The sequence below is a fragment of the Budorcas taxicolor genome, chromosome 11 (genome assembly GCF_023091745.1).
Source record: "Budorcas taxicolor isolate Tak-1 chromosome 11, Takin1.1, whole genome shotgun sequence".
Classification (NCBI taxonomy): Eukaryota; Metazoa; Chordata; class Mammalia; order Artiodactyla; family Bovidae; genus Budorcas; species Budorcas taxicolor.
This window is the reverse complement of record NC_068920.1, coordinates 146,656,848-146,678,372: the sequence shown is the minus strand read 5'-3', so window position 1 is coordinate 146,678,372 and position 21,525 is coordinate 146,656,848. Positions and strand designations below refer to the sequence as shown.

General features: G+C 49.5%; 1 protein-coding gene across 2 annotated transcripts in view; it reads left to right on the top strand.

Annotated features, from left to right (window-relative positions):
* The first annotated feature begins 2,654 nt into the window (after window positions 1–2,654).
* HPCAL1 (hippocalcin like 1) overlaps window positions 2,655–21,525 on the top strand; it is a 124,366-nt gene continuing 105,495 nt past the window's right edge. Inside the window, exon 1 of one of the 2 annotated variants that reach the window (XM_052648514.1) lies at window positions 2,655–2,900. The gene's annotated coding sequence lies outside the window, so the exon portion shown is untranslated. Of the gene's footprint in view, window positions 2,902–21,525 lie in introns of both variants that reach the window. The other variant, XM_052648513.1, reaches the window with a different exon arrangement.

The following is a 21,525-nucleotide window of genomic DNA, read 5'->3' as shown; positions in this document are numbered from 1 at the left end:
TGGCCAAAGTACTGAAGTTTCAGCTTTAGCATCAGTCCTTCCAAAAAACACCCAGGACTGATCTCCTTTATTAAGTTCCTATAAAAGGGGAAACCTGGCCCAGAGACAGACACGCAGAGGGAAGGTGATGTGAAGATACAGGGAGAAGACAGCCACCTACAAGCTAAGGGACACCCGAAGCTACGGAAGCTAGGCAAGAGGCCTGTAAAGACCTTGGTCTCTGCTGAGAAGGAAAGATGGAGACCCTGGGTACCACAGCTGGCTCCGATGATGTCATCACAGCCCGGTACTGTTCCTGCTGTCATTACAGCATTTTAACGTTTATTTATTTATTTTGGTTGCACTGGGTCTTTGTTGCTGTATGTGGGCTTTATCTAGGAAGAGTAGTTGGGGTTATTCTTCCTAGTAGTGCATGGGATTCTCATTGCGTGGCTTCTCTAGTTGCAGAGTAGAGGCTCTAGGCAGCAGGGATCAGTAAGGGTGGCATGCGGGCTCAGTAGTTGTAGCTCCTGGGCTCAGTTGCTTGGTGGCATGTGGAATCATCCAGAGCCAGAGGTCAAATCTGTGCTCCCTGCACTGGCAGGCGGATCCTGCCCACTGCACCAGCAGGGAGAGCCCTCCTGCAGCATTTAAGGTTTCACTCAGGGCCGCCTAAGAGACTTACTCCCTCTGGGTACAGTTTTGTCATTTGCCTGCAGAAAGAGGGGTCTGCGCTCAGACCACCTTGCCTGCCAGCCCCCTGCCACCAGCCAATTCCCCCCAAAACCACCCACCACCATTTCTCTCTGCAGTCTCCTGCGTGGTGGGGGTTCCACTCACCGTGCTTTTGTGGAGGAGGATTTGATGGAGATTTGAGTTTTCCCCTGGAGACGCTAGGAAGACAGTTTGTCTCAGCCTAACACTAAGGCCCAGCTCCACATTTATGGCTGTTTCTGTGGTTACCTTTCTTCGGGGATGTTTGGGGTAGGCGGTGATGGTAGAGGTGGGGGCGTGTGCATATCTGCTCTTCTAGAACCCAGATTTTCTGAAGCCACTGGCAAGGGGCCTTGGGAGGCACAGACCCCCATTTTTGCCTGTTACCTGCTCACCACATGGCAGGCAGACGAGAAAGTCTGCGTGAAACACGGGTCCACCTCCCCCTGAGACCTAGGGGCTCTTAGCCCAGAGGATGAGGTGGCAACCAAGCCCCTTCTTCAGCAGAGACCGAAGACCCACTGAATGTCAGGGAGTGAGGGGTTGGAAGAAGCCTGCTCCTGTCCATTTTACAGGTGGGGAAACCGAGGCTGAAGGAGTCCAAGTCAGTGAAAGTCGCTCAGTCGTGTCCGACTCTTTGTGACCCCATGGACTGTACAGTCCATAGAATTCTCCAGGCCAGAATACTGGAGTGGGTAGCCATTCCCTTCTCCAGGGGATCTTCCCCACCCAGGGATCAAACCCAGATCTTCCACACTGCGGGCAGATTCTTAACCAGCTGAGCCACAAAGGAAGCCCAAGAATACTGGAGTGGGTAGCCTTTCCCTTCTCCAGGGGATCTTTCTGACCCAGGGATCAAACCCAGGTCTCCCACATTGCAGGCAGATTTCTTATGAACTGAGCTATCAAGGAAGCCCTCTACATATAATGGAATAATATTCAGCTTTAATATGGGAGGAAATCATGTCACATGCTCCAACGTGGATGAACCTCAGGATGTTATACTAAGTGAAATAAGTGAAAGTCGCTCAGTCGTGTCCAACCCTTTGTGATCCCATGGGCTGTACAGTCCTTGGAATTCTCCAGGCCAGAATACTGGAGTGGGTTGCGATTCCCTTCTCCAGGGGATCTTCCCAATCCAGTGATCGAACCCAGGTCTCCCGCATTGCAGGTGTATTACCAGCTGAGCCACAAGGGAAGCCCAAGAATATTGGAGTGGGTAGTCTTTCCCTTTTCCAGGGGATCTTCCCAACCCGGGGATCGAACCCAGGTCTCCCGCATTGCAGGCGGATTCTTTTACCAGCTGAGCCACCAGGGAAGCCCGAAGGAGTCCATGGACCTGTCCAAACGGCCTCGAGTCAGCAAAGGCAACCAGAACTGGAACCCAAGCCTCCCTCCGCCAGGGCCCCGGGCTCCTTCCCTGAACCAGGCGCGGGAAGGCTGGTGCCCTCTGCTTGCGGGACGGGCAGGGGGGTGGTACCAGAAGGGGCCTGGCCAGCGGCCGGAGGCGACTTGAGAGGCTTCTTCCCCCTCCTGGGCCACCGGGGCCACACTTCCTGGCAGAGAACCTGGGAGGACGCGGGGCGGTCCTCTCCGGGGCACCGCCCCACAGGCCTCTCCCACACCCTCAGGCCGGGGGCCAAAGGTTAGGAAGGCGGAGCTGGAGCTTGGCTCCGCCCCCTGCCTCGAGATCCACTCAGGGCTGCGACCCGGTCAAGACAGCAAGGGGCCAGCGTGGAGAGGGCGGAGGCGTGGCGCGGCGGGGCCAGAAGGGGGCGGGATCGCCGTGGGTTGGTGGGCGGGGCTAAATGGAGGGGCGGGGTCGAGCGGGGGCGGGTCCTCAGGAAACTTGAGCTCGCGCCCCGCCTCCGTTCCCCGCCTCCGGGCCCCGCCTCCGCGTCCCCTTCCTTCCCGGGGCTGGCGGGCGGGCCGCGGCTACTGCAGGCGGCGGACAGGCGGCTCTGCGGACGCGCGGGCGCCTCCACCTCGCTCCCTCCCTCTCTGCCGGCTTCCTTTTGTCTTTCCGCGAGGCGATGAGCGCAGGGCCAACGCGGCGGCTGCGGGCGCACGGAGGCCCGCGCTCATAGGCACCCCTTCCCCGGCCTCGGCGCGCCAGTCCCTCGCAGCGGCCCGTGCCCGCCCCCAGCGCCGGCGGCGCGGAACTTGGGCTCGGGGAGCTCGGCAGATCGAGTCCTGCGACGGAGCAGGTAGGAAAGGGGTTGGGCTGCGGGTGGTACGGGGCGTGTGCTGCGGTCGGGCTCTCTGCGTGTGTGTGTGTGTGTGCGCGTGTGTGCTTGTGTGCGCGTGTGCCGGCGCTGATTGTGTTTCTCTGCTCTGTGGAGTTGTGGTTGACTGAGTACGGCGGTGTGTCCCTGGAATGGCGTGTCCTCGTGGGGCATCCGTGTGTGCAGCTGGAATCGGCACATTTTGGGGTTGCGTTTGTGGAATCGTGTCGGGGCGCAGTTGCTGGTGGGGACCGGTGCGCGGAGTGTGTATCGTGTGTGAGCGGCTGTGCGTGTCGGGGTGCGGATGGGCAAGGTGGGCGTGGGCGGACCAGACCCGAGCGCAGAGCCGCGCGGGTCCCGGCCGGCCGGCGCAGTGCGGAGCTACAGACAGAGCAGGGATCCGAGGCCGGGGGTGGGGGGTGGCTAGCCCGGGCTTCGGGGACAGCCGGGCGACCCCCACCCGGGGACAGGTCCGCGCGGCCCACGTGAGTCGCCTGTGCCCTCTGGCAAGGGGAGGGGGCCGGCGCGGCGGCCATCTGCTCGCCCCTTCCCAGGCGGAGGGGTGGCGGGCAGAGCCCTGCGGCGGAGTTAGGAGCCGGGGCACCGCGGAGACTCGCGCTCGCGCCGCCTGTGCCCGATACGCCACCATCCCGGATCGCGGTTTTCTTATCAAATGGGGACAGTTCCCCCCTCCCTCGGGGTCTGTCTTGACGGTTAAAATGAGAAACACCGAAGCTCTCTCTCGTTCGGCCGCGTGCCGGCACACAGTAGGTGTTATGTTAACTGGATTAGCATCTCACTTTGAAAAAATCCTTTCTTTCCCCCTTTATCTTGGGAGAGGCTCCTGTTCCACCCCCCTCCCCACCCCCCGCCCTGTGTGTCGTGTGCTTCTCCCGCCGCCCTAACTTAGCCACGAGGCTCGGAGACCCGAGAAAGTTTAGGCGGCCGGCTGCGCCGTCTCCCCGCCGCTGCTCCGGGCCGGCGCCGCTTGTAAGGTGCAGGAGTGCGCAGCGCCGGGCGCCCGCCCTTCTCCAGCCGCTAAGCCTGGCGCGCCCGAGCGGGGGTCCCTCTCCTGGCCGAAAGCAGAGGCTGCGGGAGTCAGGAGCCCTTTTGTTCAACAAGTGCCTACTCCTCGGGGGCGTGCGGATCTGCCATCTGGGAGCCCAGCGGTGAGAAAGTGGCACTCCCCGCAGAGACGCATCTCGGGCTCCCGGGGCATCCCTGACCAGGTCTGGTCACGCGGAAGGCTGCCCTCTTTTCCTCCCCGCCAACATCCATTACCCCCTAGAGGAGAATGATTGTCAGGATGCCGAGTCCTGCCTTGGGCGCTGACGTCGAACGCCCTACGTTCTGCACCCCCCGCCCTCCAATATCCCTTCTCCCTCTGATCAGCCTTGTGCAGGAAGCTGAGGTTCTGCGTGAGACTCTTTTCTCCTAATTTCACGCCTTAATTTTTTATGTTTAGTGTCAAACCTGCTGCTCATTGAACCGCAGTGACTGTGCACGCAGCTCTAACCAGCATTCGCTTTCAGGCGGAGTCCGGCCAGCCACACCAGAGCGCTTGCTCAGATCCAGCAGGGCGAGCTGGCCAGGGCTGCTCTGCCGCCTGCCTTCTGCCATAGCCCGGAATTCCTCCCCTTCATCTCTGGTTTCTTCCTCTCAGGACCCTTCTCAGACAGGGGGAAAGAAAAGAAACACAAAACCAAAAAACAACTTTCACCAAGGGAGCAGCTGACCTCATGGTACATGTGGGTCTCAAAATGAAACGCTGGCATGGAGTGAGCAGAGGCTGCGTTTGGGTCCGGTTGCCTTTCCAAGTGTCTGATGCTCTCCTCTGGTGTTCTCAAGGAAGCTTCCGCAGGCTTCTATGACACAGGAGCAGAAACCTCTGGCTTGGTTCCTTTGGTCTGCCTTCCGTTGGGACCCAAGCCCTGAGATCTCCACAGTGATTGCAAGCCAGGGGAACCAAATAATAAGCTAATTTGTCATCCTCAGTTCATGTCAGGAGCACACTTAGAATGCAACCTGCTTTTCGTGTTTCCATAAAAAGATTTTATATCCTAGAGGAGAAGAGGGCTCTTGATCTGAATCCTATTCTCATCCCCATAATCAGATTTCAACAATAATATTAAAAAAAAATCAGTCTGACTTTGTCTGCTCAGAAGACAGACCAAAAGCTGGGATTTCCCCCTCCCCCTGAGTTAAAACCAGCCTTTGTCTTAAGGAAACCAGTGTTATGGACTTAGATCTATTTCTGTTTCACTTTTGAAAGCGCCTGTAATTACTGAGCTCTTGAGGTTTTATTGGATAATGTGTTGGAAGGAAGGCCAGGGACTCTGCCTCTCGCTTGCCATGGGATGTGGTGCCATGTTCTTGCCTTGCCTGCTCCATTTGTGTTCCGATTTTTGTAAGCTGGGAGGCATACGTCAATGTGTGATAATCATTTGGGAGACCTGGCTTTGGGAGTCAGATGCCCAGAAGAACAGAGATTTGCCCCAACACTAGCCAATGACCCACTCATTTTCAACAAGCCCTTCTCGAGAGAGACTCCAAGACAAATAAAAAGCTTGAACAAATTTCTTCAGGATTTCTCCTAAAGTCCCTTCCTGGCCGCAGGGCTGTGCAGAATTAGAAAAACAGAAGGTCAAGGAGTGGGGTCTCTTGGCCCACACTCCCTAGCCCCGGCCTTGCCCTCACCAAGCCACCTTTCTACCTGGAGCTTCTGTGGAGTTTCATCTGGTGCAGAGGTAGGGGTGTCATCCAGGGCTTGCAATTCCTGCCCTCAGGGCTCCTCACACATAATTTCAACATTGCCATGAAATACGATGGTGAGTGTTTGTTCATCGGAGTAGTCTGTCTTCCCCTTCCTCCAACAGACCTTCCCCCAAACTCACAAGAACTTGCCTTGCCCCTTTGGAAGTGGTGAAGTGCCACGGTCTGATAATCCAGGATACTAAATTAATAAGGAGCCCCAGAGTTTATTTGGCACCGGAGAGTAAGCCTCTCAGCAGCTGACATTTTATCTAGGTTGAGGATTGGGTTTGTATGAGAATTTAGCGTTCCAGCAAGAACTAAACTGTGCTTGTTTGTTGCAGGTTGATGCTTCCAGTTTATGAGCTGCCAGCTCAGACTTGATGGAGGATTATGTGTGTTTTGCTAGTTTGTCAGCCCCTGATGTCATTGTGCTGGGGAAAGAGAGCCCTTGGAGGCTTAATCACGCTCTACTCTGGGACTCACCATTCTCCTGTAGTCTCGTCGGGTTCCTTGTATGTTTTCATGCCCACCCGCAAGGCTGCACATCTGTGCATCTCGTGTGGGTCTTATCCTCTTCTCTTTGGGCTCAGTTTCCAATCAGGATGACGGAGGGTAATCATGTATGGAGACAGCAGAGCGGACTTAGGGTCTTTTGGTGCCACTTGTCCCATGGAAAAAAACTCTTTCAAATCACTTTCCACCAAAAAAAAGAAAAAAAATGTGTTGGAATCTACTAGTATGTATTTCATGTAACTTGAAGTAATCCATACAGTTTGACAGGTGGAACATGTATTAGGCACTGAGCAAGGTGCAAGTCTAAAGAATCTTTAAAAAAATCATCTGAAAAGCACAGTGAATCCTTTCAGAGAGCCTCACCTTGGCTGTGTCATTTCAAGTCAAATTGAATTTCAGAGGCAAAGGTTCACATCTTGGTGTTCGTGACACGTGACTAAGTAAAGACACTTTCTGAAAGGCCTCAGGTTCCCTCCCCTGCTGCATTGGGGTGGCCAAGATGCTTTCTTTTTACCTTTTCATTTTCCTTCATAGGAGCTTCCCTGGTAGCTCAGCTGGTAAAGAATCTGCCTGCAATGCAGGAGACCCTGGTTCAATTCCTGTGTTGGGAAGATCCCCTGGAGAAGGATTAGGCTACCCACTCCAGTATTCTTTTATTTTTTTTGCACTCTAGTATTCTTGCTTGGAGAAGCCCATGGACAGAGGAGTCTGGCAGGCTACAATCCATAGGGTTGCAAAGAGTCAGACACGACTGAGCGACTTTCGCTTGCTGTACTTACATTCCTTCATAATCCCAGCGCACCCCTCACCCCCACCCCCACTTGCTAATCCAGCTGCTGTGTTTTCTGGGTATTTGTTTCTTTTTATAGTTTCAGGTACAACCCAAGTTGGCAGGAGGCCAGGAGACTGGGGTGGGCCTGCCTCATTAGATGAGAAGTCTTCTTTGAGGAGCTAGTGACGGGTTTCTGGCCCTTGGCTAAGAAACACTCAGGATTGTTCAACTCTTACTCCTTGGATAAAGCCGCCATGATCCTAGACACAGGAATAAAGTTTTGAGGGATGTGTCGTTCCCCTCAGGGAAGTCTTCCCCAATTGCCAGAATACCCTGTTATCCTAGCTAGTCTTCCCTTGCTGTGTGTCCCCTTCAGCAAGGGAGGTGTCCTCCTGGTCGGGCACCTGCTGTCACCTCGGTGAGCTCTCCATTACTCCGACCCAATGCTGTTGCGTGTGCTTCACACTTCATTGTTGTTCAGTCGCCAAGTAGTGTCCAACTCTCTGCAACCCCATGGACTGCAGCACACCAGGCCTCCCTGTCCCTCACCATCTCCAGGAGTTTGCCCAAGTTCATGAACTTGATGCCATCCAACCATCTCGTCCTCTGTCGTCCCCTTCTCCTCCTGCCTTTGATCTTTCCCAGCATCAGAGTCGTAACCAATGAGTCAGCTTTTCGCATCAGGTGGCCAAAGTATTGGAGCTTCAGCATCAGTCCTTCCAGTGAGTATTCAGGGTTGGTTTCCTTTAGGATGGACTGGTTTGAAGTGCTCCGTGCTACCACACATCACACCAGAGCCTAGAGTCCCTCCATACCTCCCACCCCACCCTGTGTTTCTGGCCCCTTCTCCCTTCTTTCTCCACCCATCTAATGGGTCAGCCCTCTGTTGCCCCATCCCTCTCCCCACCCTCATGCCTCTTCTTCCCAAGTCTCATCCCTCAGGCTGGAGCTCGGCTTGCATTCCTTTGCTGCAGGCATGCTGTCCTCAGGTCAGTTTTTCAATTTCTTCATCTCCCTTTCCATCCCACCACCCCCTAGGTTCATTCTCTTCTTCAGTGAAAGTGAAAAGTAAAAGTGAAGTCGCTCAATCGTGTCCAACTCTTTGCAACCCCATGGACTGTAGCCCACCAGGCTCTTCCATCCATGGAATTTTTCAGGCAAGAGTACTGGAGTGGGTTGCCATTTCCTTCTCCAGGGGTTCTTCCTGACTCAGGGATTGAACTCAGGTCTCCTGCATTGCAGGCAGACACTTTACCTATTGAGCCACCAGAGAAGCCCACTGCTAAACACCTCCTGTAGCCCTGCTCCAAGCCTGGCTCTGAAAGCTAGGCCTGGGCTTCATCCCTGTCCAGAGAGCTTGGTTACAGTTGTGGGGTGGGGAGACCATCCAATGAGCTGGTGGAGTTGACAGGTGCCTGGAGAGTAGCTCCTGCCTTGGCCCCAGGCCTGGGGAGAAGCACTGTTTGAGCTGAAGGATGACGTGTTTCTGGAGGCAGGTGGGGGCCCTGGGAGGCTGGAAGTGGGACTCCGAGGGTGAGGCAGGCCAGTGGACACGGTGTCTTCCTTCTCCTCCCACCCAGACTGGATCCACTAAATTCCTACTTCAGTCTTTAAAGATTTTTTAAATTAACAACTTTATTATTTTTTCCTTATATTTTATTTTATTTTACTTTACAATATTCTATTGGTTTTGCCATACATCAACATGAATCCACCACGGGTGTACACGGGTTCCCCATCCGGAACCCCCCTCCCACCTCCCTCCCCATACCATCCCTCTGGCTCATCCCAGTGCACCAGTCCCAAGCATCCTGTATCCTGCATTGAACCTGGACTGGCGATTCATTTCTTATATGATATTATACTTGTTTCTATGCCGTTCTCCCAAATCATCCCACCCTCGCCCTCTCCCACAGAGTCCAAAAGACTGTTCTATACATCTGTGTCTCTTTTGTTCTCCCCGCATACAGGGTTATTGTTACCATCTTTCTAAATTCCATATATATGCATTAGTATACTGTATTGGTGTTTTCCTTTCTGGCTTACTTCACTCTGTATAATCAGCTCCAGTCTCAGCCACCTCATTAGAACTGATTCAAATGTATTCTTTTTAATGGCTGAGTAATACTCCATTGTGTATATGTACCACAGTTTCATATCCATTCATCTGCTGATGCACATCTAGGTTGCTTCCATGTCCTGGCTATTATAAACAGTGCTGCAATGAACATTGGGGTACACGTGTCTCTTTCAGTTCTGGTTTCCTTGGTGTGTGTGCCCAGCAGTGGGATTGCTGGGTCATAAGGCAGTTGTATTTCCAGTTTTTTAAGGAATCTCCACACTGTTCTCCTACTCTTTGCAACCCCATGGACTGTAACCCACCAGGCTCTTCCATCCATGGAATTTTTCAGGCAAGAGTACTGGAGTGGGTTGCCATTTCCTTCTCCAGGGGTTCTTCCTGACTCAGGGATTGAACTCAGGTCTCCTGCATTGCAGGCAGATGCTTTACCAATTGAGCCAACTATGGAATGAGGTTCGTGACATTGTACAGGAGACAGGGATCAAGATCATCCCCATGGAAAAGAAATGCAAAAAAGCAAAATGGCTGTCTGGGGAGGCCTTAAAAATAGCTGTGAAAAGAAGAGAGGCGAAAAACAAAGGAGAAAAGGAAAGAATTAAGGATCTGAATGCAGAGTTCCAGAGAATAGCAAGAAGAGATAAGAAAGCCTTCTTCAGCGATCAATGCAAAGAAATAGAGGAAAACAACAGAATGGGAAAGACTAGAGATCTCTTCAAGAAAATTGGAGATACCAAGGGAACATTTCATGCAAAGATGGGCTCGATAAAGGACAGAAATGGTATGGACCTAACAGAAGCAGAAGATATTAAGAAGAGGTGGCAAGAATACACAGAAGAACTCCACGACCCAGATAATCATGATGGTGTGATCACTAATCTAGAGCCAGACATCCTGGAATGGGAAGTCAAGTGGGCCTTAGGAAGCATCACTACGAACAAAGCTAGTGGAGGTGATGGAATTCCAGTTGAGCTGTTTCAAATCCTGAAAGATGATGCTGTGAAAGTGCTGCACTCAGTATGCCAGCAAATTTGGAAAACTCAGCAGCGGCCACAGGACTGGAAAAGGTCAGTTTTCATTCCAATTCCAAAGAAAGGCAATGCAAAAGAATGCTCCAACTACCGCACAATTGCACGCATCTCACACGCTAGTAAAGTAATGCTCAAAATTCTCCAAGCCAGGCTTCAGCAATGCGTGAACCGTGAACTTCCAGATGTTCAAGCTGGTTTTAGAAAAGGCAGAGGAACCAGAGATCAAATTGCCAACATCCGCTGGATCATGGAAAAAGCAACAGAGTTCCAGAAGAACATCTATTTCTGCTTTATTGACTATGCCAAAGCCTTTGACTGCGTGGATCACAATAAACTGTGGAAAATTCTGAGAGAGATGGGAATACCAGACCACCTAACCTGCCTCTTGAGAAACCTGTATGTAGGTCAGGAAGCAACAGTTAGAACTGGACATGGAACAACAGACTGGTTGCAAATAGGAAAAGGAGTACGTCAAGGCTGTATATTGTCACCCTGCTTATTTAACTTTTATGCAGAGTACATCATGAGAAACGCTGGACTGAAAGAAACACAAGCTGGAATCAAGATTGCCTGGAGAAATATCAATCACCTCAGATATGCAGATGACACCACCCTTATGGCAGAAAGTGAAGAGGAACTAAAAAGTCTCTTGATAAAAGTGAACGAGGAGAGTGAAAAAGTTGGCTTAAAGCTCAACATTCAGAAAACGAAGATCATGGCATCCAGTCCCATCATTTCATGGGAAATAGATGGGGAAACAGTGGAAACAGTGTCAGACTTTATTTTGGAGGGGCTCCAAAATCACTGCAGATGGTGACTGCAGCCATGAAATTAAAAGACGCTTACTCCTTGGAAGAAAAGTGATGACCAACCTGGATAGTGTATTGAAAAGCAGAGACATTACTTTGCTGACTAAGGTCCGTCTAGTCAAGGCTATGGTTTTTCCAGTAGTCATGTATGGATGTGAGAGTTGGACTGTGAAGAAAGCTGAGCACCGAAGAATTGATGTTTTTGAACTGTGGTGTTGGAGAAGACTCTTGAGAGTCCCTTGGGCTGCAAGGAGATACAACCAGTCCATTCTGAAGGAGATCAGCTCTGGGATTTCTTTGGAGGGAATGATGCTGAAGCTGAAACTCCAGTACTTTGGCCACCTCATGCGAAGAGTTGACTCATTGGAAAAGACTCTGATGCTGGGAGGGATTGGGGGCAGGAGCAGAAGGGGACGACCAAGGATGAGATGGCTGAATGGCATCACTGACTCGATGGACGCGAGTCTGAGTGAACTCCGAGAGTTGGTGATGGAGAGGGAGGCCTGGCGTGCTGCTATTCATGGGGTCACAAAGAGTCGGACACGACTGAGCCACTGAACTGAACTGAACTGATAATGAATGATGTTGAGCATTTTGTCATGTGTTTGTTAGCCATCTGTATGTCTTCTTTGGAGAAATGTCTATTTAGTTCTTTGGCCTGTTTTTTGATTAGGTCGTTTATTTTTCTGGAATTGAGCTGCAGGAGTTGCTTGTATATTTTTGAGATTAGTTGTTTGTCAGTTGCTTCATTTGCTATTATTTTCTCCCATTCTGAAGACTGTCTTTTCACCTTGCTTATAATTTCTTCTGTTGTGCAGAAGCTTTTAATTTTAATTAGGTCCCATTTGTTTATTTTTGCTTTTATTTCCAATATTCTGGGAGGTGGGTCATAGAGGATCCTGCTGTGATTTATGTTGGAGGGTGTTTGCCTATGTTCTCCTCTAAGAGTTTTATAGTTTCTGGTCTTACGTTTAGATCTTTAATCCATTTTGAGTTTATTTTTGTGTGTGATGTTAGAGAGCGTTCTAGTTTCATTCTTTTACAAGTGGTTGACCAGTTTTCCCAGAACCACTTGTTAAAGAGATTGTCTTTTCTCCCTTGTATATTCTTGCCTCCTTTGTCAAAGATAAGGTGTCCATAGATGCATGGGTTTATCTCTGGGCTTTCTATTTTGTTCCATTGATCTATATTTCTGTCTTTGTTCCAGTACCATACTGTCTTGATGACTGTGGCTTTGTAGTAGAGCCTGAAGTCAGACAGGTTGATTCCTGCAGTTGCATTCTTCTTTCTCAAGATTGCTCTGGCTATTCGAGGTTTTTGTATTTCCATACAAATTGTGAAATTATTTGTTCTAGCTCTGTGAAAAATACCGTTGGTAGCTTGATAGGGATTGCATTGAATCTATAGATTGCTTTGGATAGTATACTCATTTTCACTATATTGATTCTTCCGATCCATGAACATGGTATATTTCTCCATCTATTAGTGTCCTCTTTGATTTCCTTCACCGGTGTTTTATAGTTTTCTATATATAGGTAGTTATTAAAAAGTTTATTGAGGTGTAATTTACGTACCGTAAAGTGTACCCATTTAAACTGTATTGTTCGATGGGACTTCCCCAGTGGTCCAGTGGTTAGGACTCCATGCTTTCACTGCCAAGGGCAAGGATTTACTCCCTGGTTGGGGAACTAGAGCATATTGGGCACTTAATGACCTGGGGAGTTCCTCTTTTGGTATCCTATCATTTTGCCTTTTCATACTGTTCATGGGGTTCTCAAGGCAAGAATACTGAAGTGGCTTGCCATTCCCTTCTCCAGTGGACCACATTCTGTCAGACCTCTCCACCATAACCCACCCGTCTTGGGTTACCCTGCAGGCATGGCTTGGTTTCATTGAGTTAGACAAGGCTGTGGTCCTAGTGTGATTAGATTGACTAGTTTTCTGTGAGTATGGTTTCAGTGTGTCTGCCCTCTGATGCCCTCTTGCAACACCTACCATCTTACTTGGGTTTCTCTTACCTTGGGCATGGGGTATCTCTTCATGGCTGCTCCATCAAAGCACAGCTGCTGCTCCTTACCTTGGACGAGGGGTCTCTCCTTACTGCTGTCGTTCCTGACCTTCAACGTGGGATAGCTCCTCTAGGCCCTCCTGTGCCTGTGCAGCCACCGCTCCTCTGGTTGCTCCTCCTGGCCGCTGGCCCTGGCCTTGGCTGTGGGTGGCTCCTCCCAGCTGCCGCCAGAAAGAATGAAGGGATGGAGCCAAAGCAAAAACAGTACCCAGTTGTGGATGTGACTGGTGATAGAAGCAAGATCCAATGTTGTAAAGAGCAATATTGCATAGGAACCTGGAATGTCAGGTCCATGAATCAAGGCAAATTGGAAGTGGTCAAACAAGAGATGGCAAGGGTGAATGTTGACATTTTAGGAATCAGCGAACTAAAATGGACTGGAATGGGTGAATTTAACTCAGATGACCATTATATCTACTACTGCAGGCAGGAATCCCTCAGAAGAAATGGAGTAGCCATCATGGTCAACAAAAGAGTCTGAAATGCAGTACTTGGATGTAATCTCAAAAACAACAGAATGATCTCTGTTCATCTCCAAGGCAAACTGTTCAATATCACAGTTATCCAAGTCTATGCCCCAACCAGTAACGCTGAAGAAACTGAAGTTGAACGGTTTTATGAAGACCTACAAGACCTTTTAGAACTAACACCCAAAAAAGATGTCCTTTTCATTATAGGGGGCTGGAATGCAAAAGTAGGAAGTCAAGAAACACCTGGAGTAACAGGCAAATTTGGCTTTGGAATGCGGAATGAAGCAGGGCAAAGACTAATAAGAGTTTTGCCAGGAAAATGCACTGGTCATAGCAAACACCCTCTTCCAACAACACAAGAGAAGACTCTACAAATGGACATCACCAGATGGTCAACACCAAAATCAGATTGATTATATTCTTTGCAACCAAAGATGGAGAAGCTCTATACAGTCGACAAAAACAAGACCAGGAGCTGACTGTGGCTCAGATCATGAACTCCTTATTGCCAAATTCAGACTCAAATTGAAGAAAGTAGGGAAAATCGCTAGACCATTCAGGTATGACCTAAATCAAATCCCTTATGATTATACAGTGGAAGTGAGAAATAGATTTAAGGGCCTAGATCTGATAGATAGAGTGCCTGATGAACTATGGAATGAGGTTCATGACATTGTACAGGAGGCGGGGATCAAGACCATCCCCATGGAAAAGAAATGCAAAAAAGCAAAATGGCTGTCTGGGGAGGCCTTAAAAAATAGCTGTGAAAAGAAGAGAGGCGAAAAGCAAAGGAGAAAAGGAAAGATATAAGCATCTGAATGCAGAGTTCCAGAGAATAGCAAGAAGAGATAAGAAAGCCTTCTTCAGTGATCAATGCAAAGAAATAGAGGAAAACAACAGAATGGGAAAGACTAGAGATCTCTTCAAGAAAATTGGAGATACCAAGGGAACATTTCATGCAAAGATGGGCTCGATAAAGGACAGAAATGGTATGGACCTAACAGAAGCAGAAGATATTAAGAAGAGGTGGCAAGAATACACAGAAGAACTCCACGACCCAGATAATCATGATGGTGTGATCACTAATCTAGAGCCAGACATCCTGGAATGGGAAGTCAAGTGGGCCTTAGGAAGCATCACTACGAACAAAGCTAGTGGAGGTGATGGAATTCCAGTTGAGCTGTTTCAAATCCTGAAAGATGATGCTGTGAAAGTGCTGCACTCAGTATGCCAGCAAATTTGGAAAACTCAGCAGCGGCCACAGGACTGGAAAAGGTCAGTTTTCATTCCAATTCCAAAGAAAGGCAATGCAAAAGAATGCTCCAACTACCGCACAATTGCACGCATCTCACACGCTAGTAAAGTAATGCTCAAAATTCTCCAAGCCAGGCTTCAGCAATGCGTGAACCGTGAACTTCCAGATGTTCAAGCTGGTTTTAGAAAAGGCAGAGGAACCAGAGATCAAATTGCCAACATCCGCTGGATCATGGAAAAAGCAACAGAGTTCCAGAAGAACATCTATTTTTGCTTTGTTGACTATGCCAAAGCCTTTGACTGCGTGGATCACAATAAACTGTGGAAAATTCTGAGAGAGATGGGAATACCAGACCACCTAACCTGCCTCTTGAGAAACCTGTATGTAGGTCAGGAAGCAACAGTTAGAACTGGACATGGAACAACAGACTGGTTGCAAATAGGAAAAGGAGTACGTCAAGGCTGTATATTGTCACCCTGCTTATTTAACTTTTATGCAGAGTACATCATGAGAAACGCTGGACTGAAAGAAACACAAGCTGGAATCAAGATTGCCTGGAGAAACATCAATCACCTCAGATATTCAGATGACACCACCCTTATGGCAGAAAGTGAAGAGGAGCTAAAAAGCCTCTTGATGAAAGTGAACAAGGAGAGTGAAAAAGTTGGCTTAAAGCTCAACATTCAGAAAACGAAGATCATGGCATCCAGTCCCATCATTTCATGGGAAATAGATGGGGAAACTGTGGAAACAGTGTCAGACTTTATTTTGGAGGGGCTCCAAAATCACTGCAGATGGTGACTGCAGCCATGAAATTAAAAGACGCTTACTCCTTGGAAGAAAAGTGATTACCAACCTAGATAGTATATTCAAAAGCAGAGGCATTACTTTGCCAAGTAAGGTCCGTCTAGTCAAGGCTATGGTTTTTCCTATGGTCATGTATGGATGTGAGAGTTGGACTGTGAAGAAAGCTGAGCACCGAAGAATTGATGTTTTTGAACTGTGGTGTTGGAGAAGACTCTTGAGAGTCCCTTGGGCTGCAAGATCCAACCAGTCCATTCTGAAGGAGATCAGCTCTGGGATTTCTTTGGAGGGAATGATGCTGAAGCTGAAACTCCAGTACTTTGGCCACCTCATGCGAAGAGTTGACTCACTGGAAAAGACTCTGATGCTGGGAGGGATTGGGGGCAGGAGCAGAAGGGGACGACCAAGGATGAGATGGCTGGATGGCATCACTGACTTGATGGACGCGAGTCTGAGTGAACTCCGGGATATGGTGATGGAGAGGGAGGCCTGGCGTGCTGCGATTCATGGGGTCGCAAAGAGTCGGACACGACTGAGCGACTGAACTGTACTGAACTGGGGATCTAGAGAACCCACAAGCCTCACTGCACAGCCAAAAATCGTGTATTATTTGATACTTTTAAGTAAACTTACAGAGTTGTGCAATGGCTACCACAACCCAGTTTTAGAATGTTTCCCTTGCCCAGAAGGCTCCCTCATGCCCACAAGCTGTCACTCCCTGTTCCCACCCCTGACCCCGGGCAATCATCCTCTGGCTTTCTGTCTCTTGATTTGCCTTTTCTTCCCTGCTTTGTAGATCTGGCTTGAGGGCCTCTTCCGGGAGGCCTTCTTGGAGTCTTCCAATTAGAATTGGTTTCTGAAGGAGCCAGTGCTCTCTCCCTTGGAGTTGGCAAGCTCTTGGAAGGAGCCTCAGGTCTCACTGGCCTCTTGTCTGTCACCTAGCACAGCACCGGGCACCTGGGAGGCCCAGAGCATGTTGACTGGCCTAAATGAAGTTGCCTCCCTTAAGTTTCTTGTGTGAACTCCTGAGTATCCAGCAAGGAATTGGAATTTAAAGTACAGGGTGGCCTTCCCTGGTTTGTCCAGTGGTTACGAATCTGCCCTCCAATGCAGAGGACACTGGTTTGATCCCTGGTCTGGGAAGATCGCCCCTGCGCCGGGCCACTAAAGCCACAAGCCACAACTACTGAGCCAGTGTGCTGCAATTGCTGAAGCCCATGTGCCCTAGAGCCTGCGCTGTGCTGTAGGAGAAGCCATTGCAATGAGAAGCCTAAGCAACGGAACTAGAGAGCAGCCTCCACTCTCCACAACTACAGAAAGGCCACCTTCCCACGCTGTGCACAGCAATGAAGACCCAGTGCAGCCAATAGGAAGTAAATAAACATAAATATTAAAAAAAAAAATACAGCATGTGTCATTGTGGTGTGAGGCCCTGCTGCACTGGATTAGTTCAGCAGGTACATGTGAGGCAAGTGGGATCAAACCCATTTTTTGAAATAAAAATGTGGAGGGAGAATGCCCAAATCAGAAAATAGAGGAACCAAGAATTACTTTCTTTTCCATGCATATTTGCTAGTTAGGGGCTGCCCTGCAGTTTTTCCTGCCATCGCCTCTCAAGCAATGTAAACTCCTTCATGCCTGGTTCACAGCTGACCAGGTAGGAGTGACTCAGTGTAAGTGTGAGACACGCAGAGAGGTCTCTTGGTCTGTAGATGGAGGGAGGCCCTGGGGGAGGGAGGGAATACTTGCATTTTCACGCCTTGTGCGTTTCAGAAGTTTCTTCTTGCATCATTTTTGTTCTCTGAGGGAAGGAGCAGAAGAAGGAAACTTCATTTTACAGGTGGGCAGCCCGAGACACGGAAACTGTGCACCCAGTGTGTATGGGTCCACGTGGGCCTGGTGTGTAGACCCCCAGGTCACAAGTGGTCTTGCTCCCCCATTGATGCAGAGAACTTTCACAGTGGACAGTGGTGGTGTCTTGTTTCTTCTTGAGAGATCAGGGCTGTTGCAGGAATATACCAGGGAAAGACCAGGGATGGGGTCAGGTGGTGGGGTCGGGGTGCGGTCAGGTGGAAAGACCAGGGATGGGGTCAGGTGGAAAGACCAGGGATGGGGTCAGGTGGATGGGGGTTCCGGTCTGTCTCTGCTCTGTGGTTTGTTGGCCAAGTGAGGCTTTCTGAGCCTGAACTTACTCAGAAACAAGAAGGGGTTCTGGGCCTCCCATCAGACAATCTCATGAAGCCTGGATATAGAAGACCTGTTGCGTTGGGCTGGTCACCTGTCTGCAGAAATGGAGGAGGCTGCAGTTCTTCCTTGGCACTGAGGATTTCTTTCCAAATTTGGTTTCATTAGGCACATTTTGACCCAGACTGAGGTCACCAGGCATGTGATGTGAGAGCCTGTGAATGTGTGTGGAAGGGAGCTGGGTGTGCGGGGTGGGAGGGGTGTCATGATTTGGTGTTTGGGGAGCTGCCACGTTGGATTGTCCCAGCTTGCATCTTCTGTAGAGTCTCTCAGGGTCCCTGATGCAGCCACAGTGACCCTGAACTTGAAGGGCTGTGGGTTCTTCTGCAGCCATTAGGAAACACAACCCACCCTCCCAATTCTTTTCCCCCTGGGGCGCTTGGAAAGCATTTATTAGTTTGGACAGGTGGGTGCCGATGGGCTGAAGGGGACTGCTGGCAATGTGGGCAGGACTGTGGTTCCAAGCAGCCATGGGTATGGATCACAGCGCCGTTTTCCCTCCATCAGCAAAATGCTCAGGTCTCTGCTTTCTTCCTGTGCTTTAACAGGACTTTTCCAGAAAACAGAATTGACAGCAGCTCCCCACCCTTCCCTGTCACTCCCATCCTCTCTCTCCTCTCTGCTCTGTAATCTACTTTTGGAGGAAGTGAGAACCTCTCCGAATCAATTGCCTGTGTTTCTAGAGAATTGAGAACCTCTCCGAATCAATCGCCTGGGTTTCAAGATGATTGTGACAACGTCGTGCAATTTTCTGTATTTACCGGTGTGGCTGAGTTGTAGTGGGGTGGCAGGCGGTGTCCCCCGAGGGAAAGGGGGACAGAACTGGCGGTAGGCTCGTCCTCTCTGTCCCTCCCAGCCCTCCCCAGAGCGTGGGGTGATGGCAGGAGCCAGGCTTTATTAAAGATCCTTCAGTGACCGGGGTTCCTCCTGGTAAGTAAAGGCACAGGCAGGCCTGGGACAGATGCTGAGGCCCCCGCTCTCTTGCTGGCCAAAACTTAGTCTTTCTTTTTCTCTGGGGATTGCATTTTCCTCTTCTTTCTCTCTAAAGAAAGGATAAAGGATCGCGGCTTTTTATTAGCATATGTTCTGGGCAATTCGCTATTACCTGACCTAAAAACAATATGGCCTGGCTGATCGTTCTCAGAGCTAGCTGTAAAGTGAAAACTTGGGCATTTGGGAATTATTTCAGCATTGGTGGGAGTAGGGGAGGGGAAAGTGTAGCACAGGTAAGGGATTCCAGGTTCTCTGGACCGAGGACACTCAAGCAGGGTCAAGGTCTCACTGTGTCCCCCCCGACTCATAGCTCCTTCCTCCGTGTGTTGTCCTGGGCCAGTTGTCGGCTCTCTAATTCAACCACATTATCCTTATCCTCATCATCACCATCATGATCACTAGCATCACTATAACTATCATCATTACCCAATCTCAGCATTGCTTCCCAGCTTTTGGCTGCTGCAGCTCCTAGCCTGTTTCTGCTATATTAGCTGTTCTTTGGGGGATGCCCCCTCCTATTAGGGGGTTAATGAACAGAGTTACGACAGGATGGTAGGCACAGAGCCCCCGAATGGGTGGATGATGAAATGTTACTCTGAAAGTGGCCTCGGAGAATAACTATTCGGGACTATGCTTAGAAAGATCTCATCTGTGATGATTAATTTTACGTGTCAGATTAAATTTTATTTTTAAATTTTATGTGACAAGGCTAAGAGATGCCCAGGTAGCTGGTAAAACATTATGTATGGGTATGTCTGTGAGGGTGTCTCTGAAAGAAATTAGCATTTGATTCAGTAGATGGAGTAAAGAAGATGGTCCTCAGCAATGTGGGGAGGCGTCAGCTAATCCACTGAGGGCCTGAGTAAAACAGAAAGACGGAGGAAGGAAGAATTGGCTCTTTCTCTTGAGCTAGCATGTGTATCTTCTCCTGTCCTTGGACTTCAGTGTTCTTGGTTCTTGGGCCTTTGAACTTGAACTGCTGTCTGGCTTGTACATGGCAGAGTCTAGGACTTCTTGGCCTCAAACCGTGTAAGCCAATTTCTATAATGAATCAATCTATACATGTTTAGAAAGTAGTCTCCCCTCATCATTGACTTCCCTGGTGACTCAGACGGTAAAGTGTCTGCCTACAATGCGGGAGACCTGGGTTCGATCCCTGGGTTGGGAAGATTCCCTGGAGAAGGAAATGGCAACCCACTCCAGTACTCTTGCCTGGAAAATTCCGTGGATGGAGGAGCCTGGTAGGCTTCAGTCCATGGGGTCGCAAAGAGTCGGACACGACTGAGCGACTTTACTTTGTTTCTCCCCTCATCTATGGTTTCACTTTCCATGGTTTCAATTACCCGTGCTCAACTGTGGCCCAAAAATGTTAAATGGAAAATTCTAGAAAGGCACAATTCCCCAGTTTTGCATTTCGTGGTATTCTAAGTGACATAAGGAAATCTCACGCTGTCCCACTCTGTCCCCCTGGGATTCCCTGGGTCAGTGATCCAGGACCACCCACAGCAGATGACCCTCCTCCTGACACATCAACAGGTCAGTAGGAGCCTAACGTGACATCTCAGTGTCTATGTCATTCAGTCACTTTATCTCGTGTAGGCATTTTATCATCGCATGTCATCATAGGAAGGATGAGTACAGTATAAGACAATATTTTGACAGAGAAAGAGAGATTGTATTTATATAACTTTTATTCCAGTGAATTGTTATAATTGTTTTATTTTATTATTAGTTATTGTTGTTTATCTCTTACTGCGCCTAATTTATAAATTAAACTTTATCATAGGAAAAAAATATAGCATATATAAGGTTCAGTACTGACTGCAGTTTTAGGCATCCACTGGGGGTCTTGGAATGTATCCCTCTCTGATAAGGGGGACTAGTGTATGTGTGTGTACATACACACACACATATGTGTGTGCATGCACAAGATATAAGATGTATGCTTATCTGTCTAACTGGAGGGCCCTGGCTGATTCACCCCTCATTCTTTTAGGCCCAGTGGGGAGCCAGTGTCACCCTTGCCCTTCTTGGGAGGACAGCTCAGGCTCCCAGGTGTGTTCTCCAGGTCCTTTGCTGATGAGCATCTCCAGGGCCTGACCTTGGAGATTGAGTACCGAGCTGTCTGCCTCTCCCCGGGCAGTGGGCCTCTTTGCAGGCCAGGACCTGTGGGTTTCTTCTCCATGGCGCCCCCGTTCCTGGCACTGAGCCTGGGACACAGTGGATGTCCAGATGTGTGGCTGAACCATCATCCTCTTCTCTCAATTGTAGGGTGGTGAGTGAATTGAATTATTTAAAACTTAGCACTTTGGCTAAGGGGCCTGCTTGGCAGGCCTGAATGTGTGATTGGTGTACTAATGCTGCTTTCTGTGCGGTCACTGGTGGCGAGTGTTTTACACTTTCATGAAAACTACAGGACAGAGGTCTGAAAGGCATTGCGGCTTCGTGGGCTGGTGGAGAGAAACACCGGCCCACCCCCCCCAACCCCCACCCACCCATCCTGTTATTGTCTGGCTTTCACTTGGTGTGAGAGGTTTTTCCTCTCCAGATCTCAGTTTCCTCATTTGTCAAAGCAGCTCGGGGCTAGACAGCCTCTAACTTCTCTGCCCACTCTACAAACCAGGAAAAAATGCTTAAAAATGTAAACATGAGGGACTTCCCTAACGGTCAAGTGGTTAAGACTCTTCACTTCCACTGCAGGGGATATTGTTTGATCTCTGATCAGGGAACTAAGATCCCACATGTCTCAGGACATACGCCCAACTAGAGAGGCCCACACACTACAAGGAAGAGTCAGCCCCCTCCACACAGACAAAT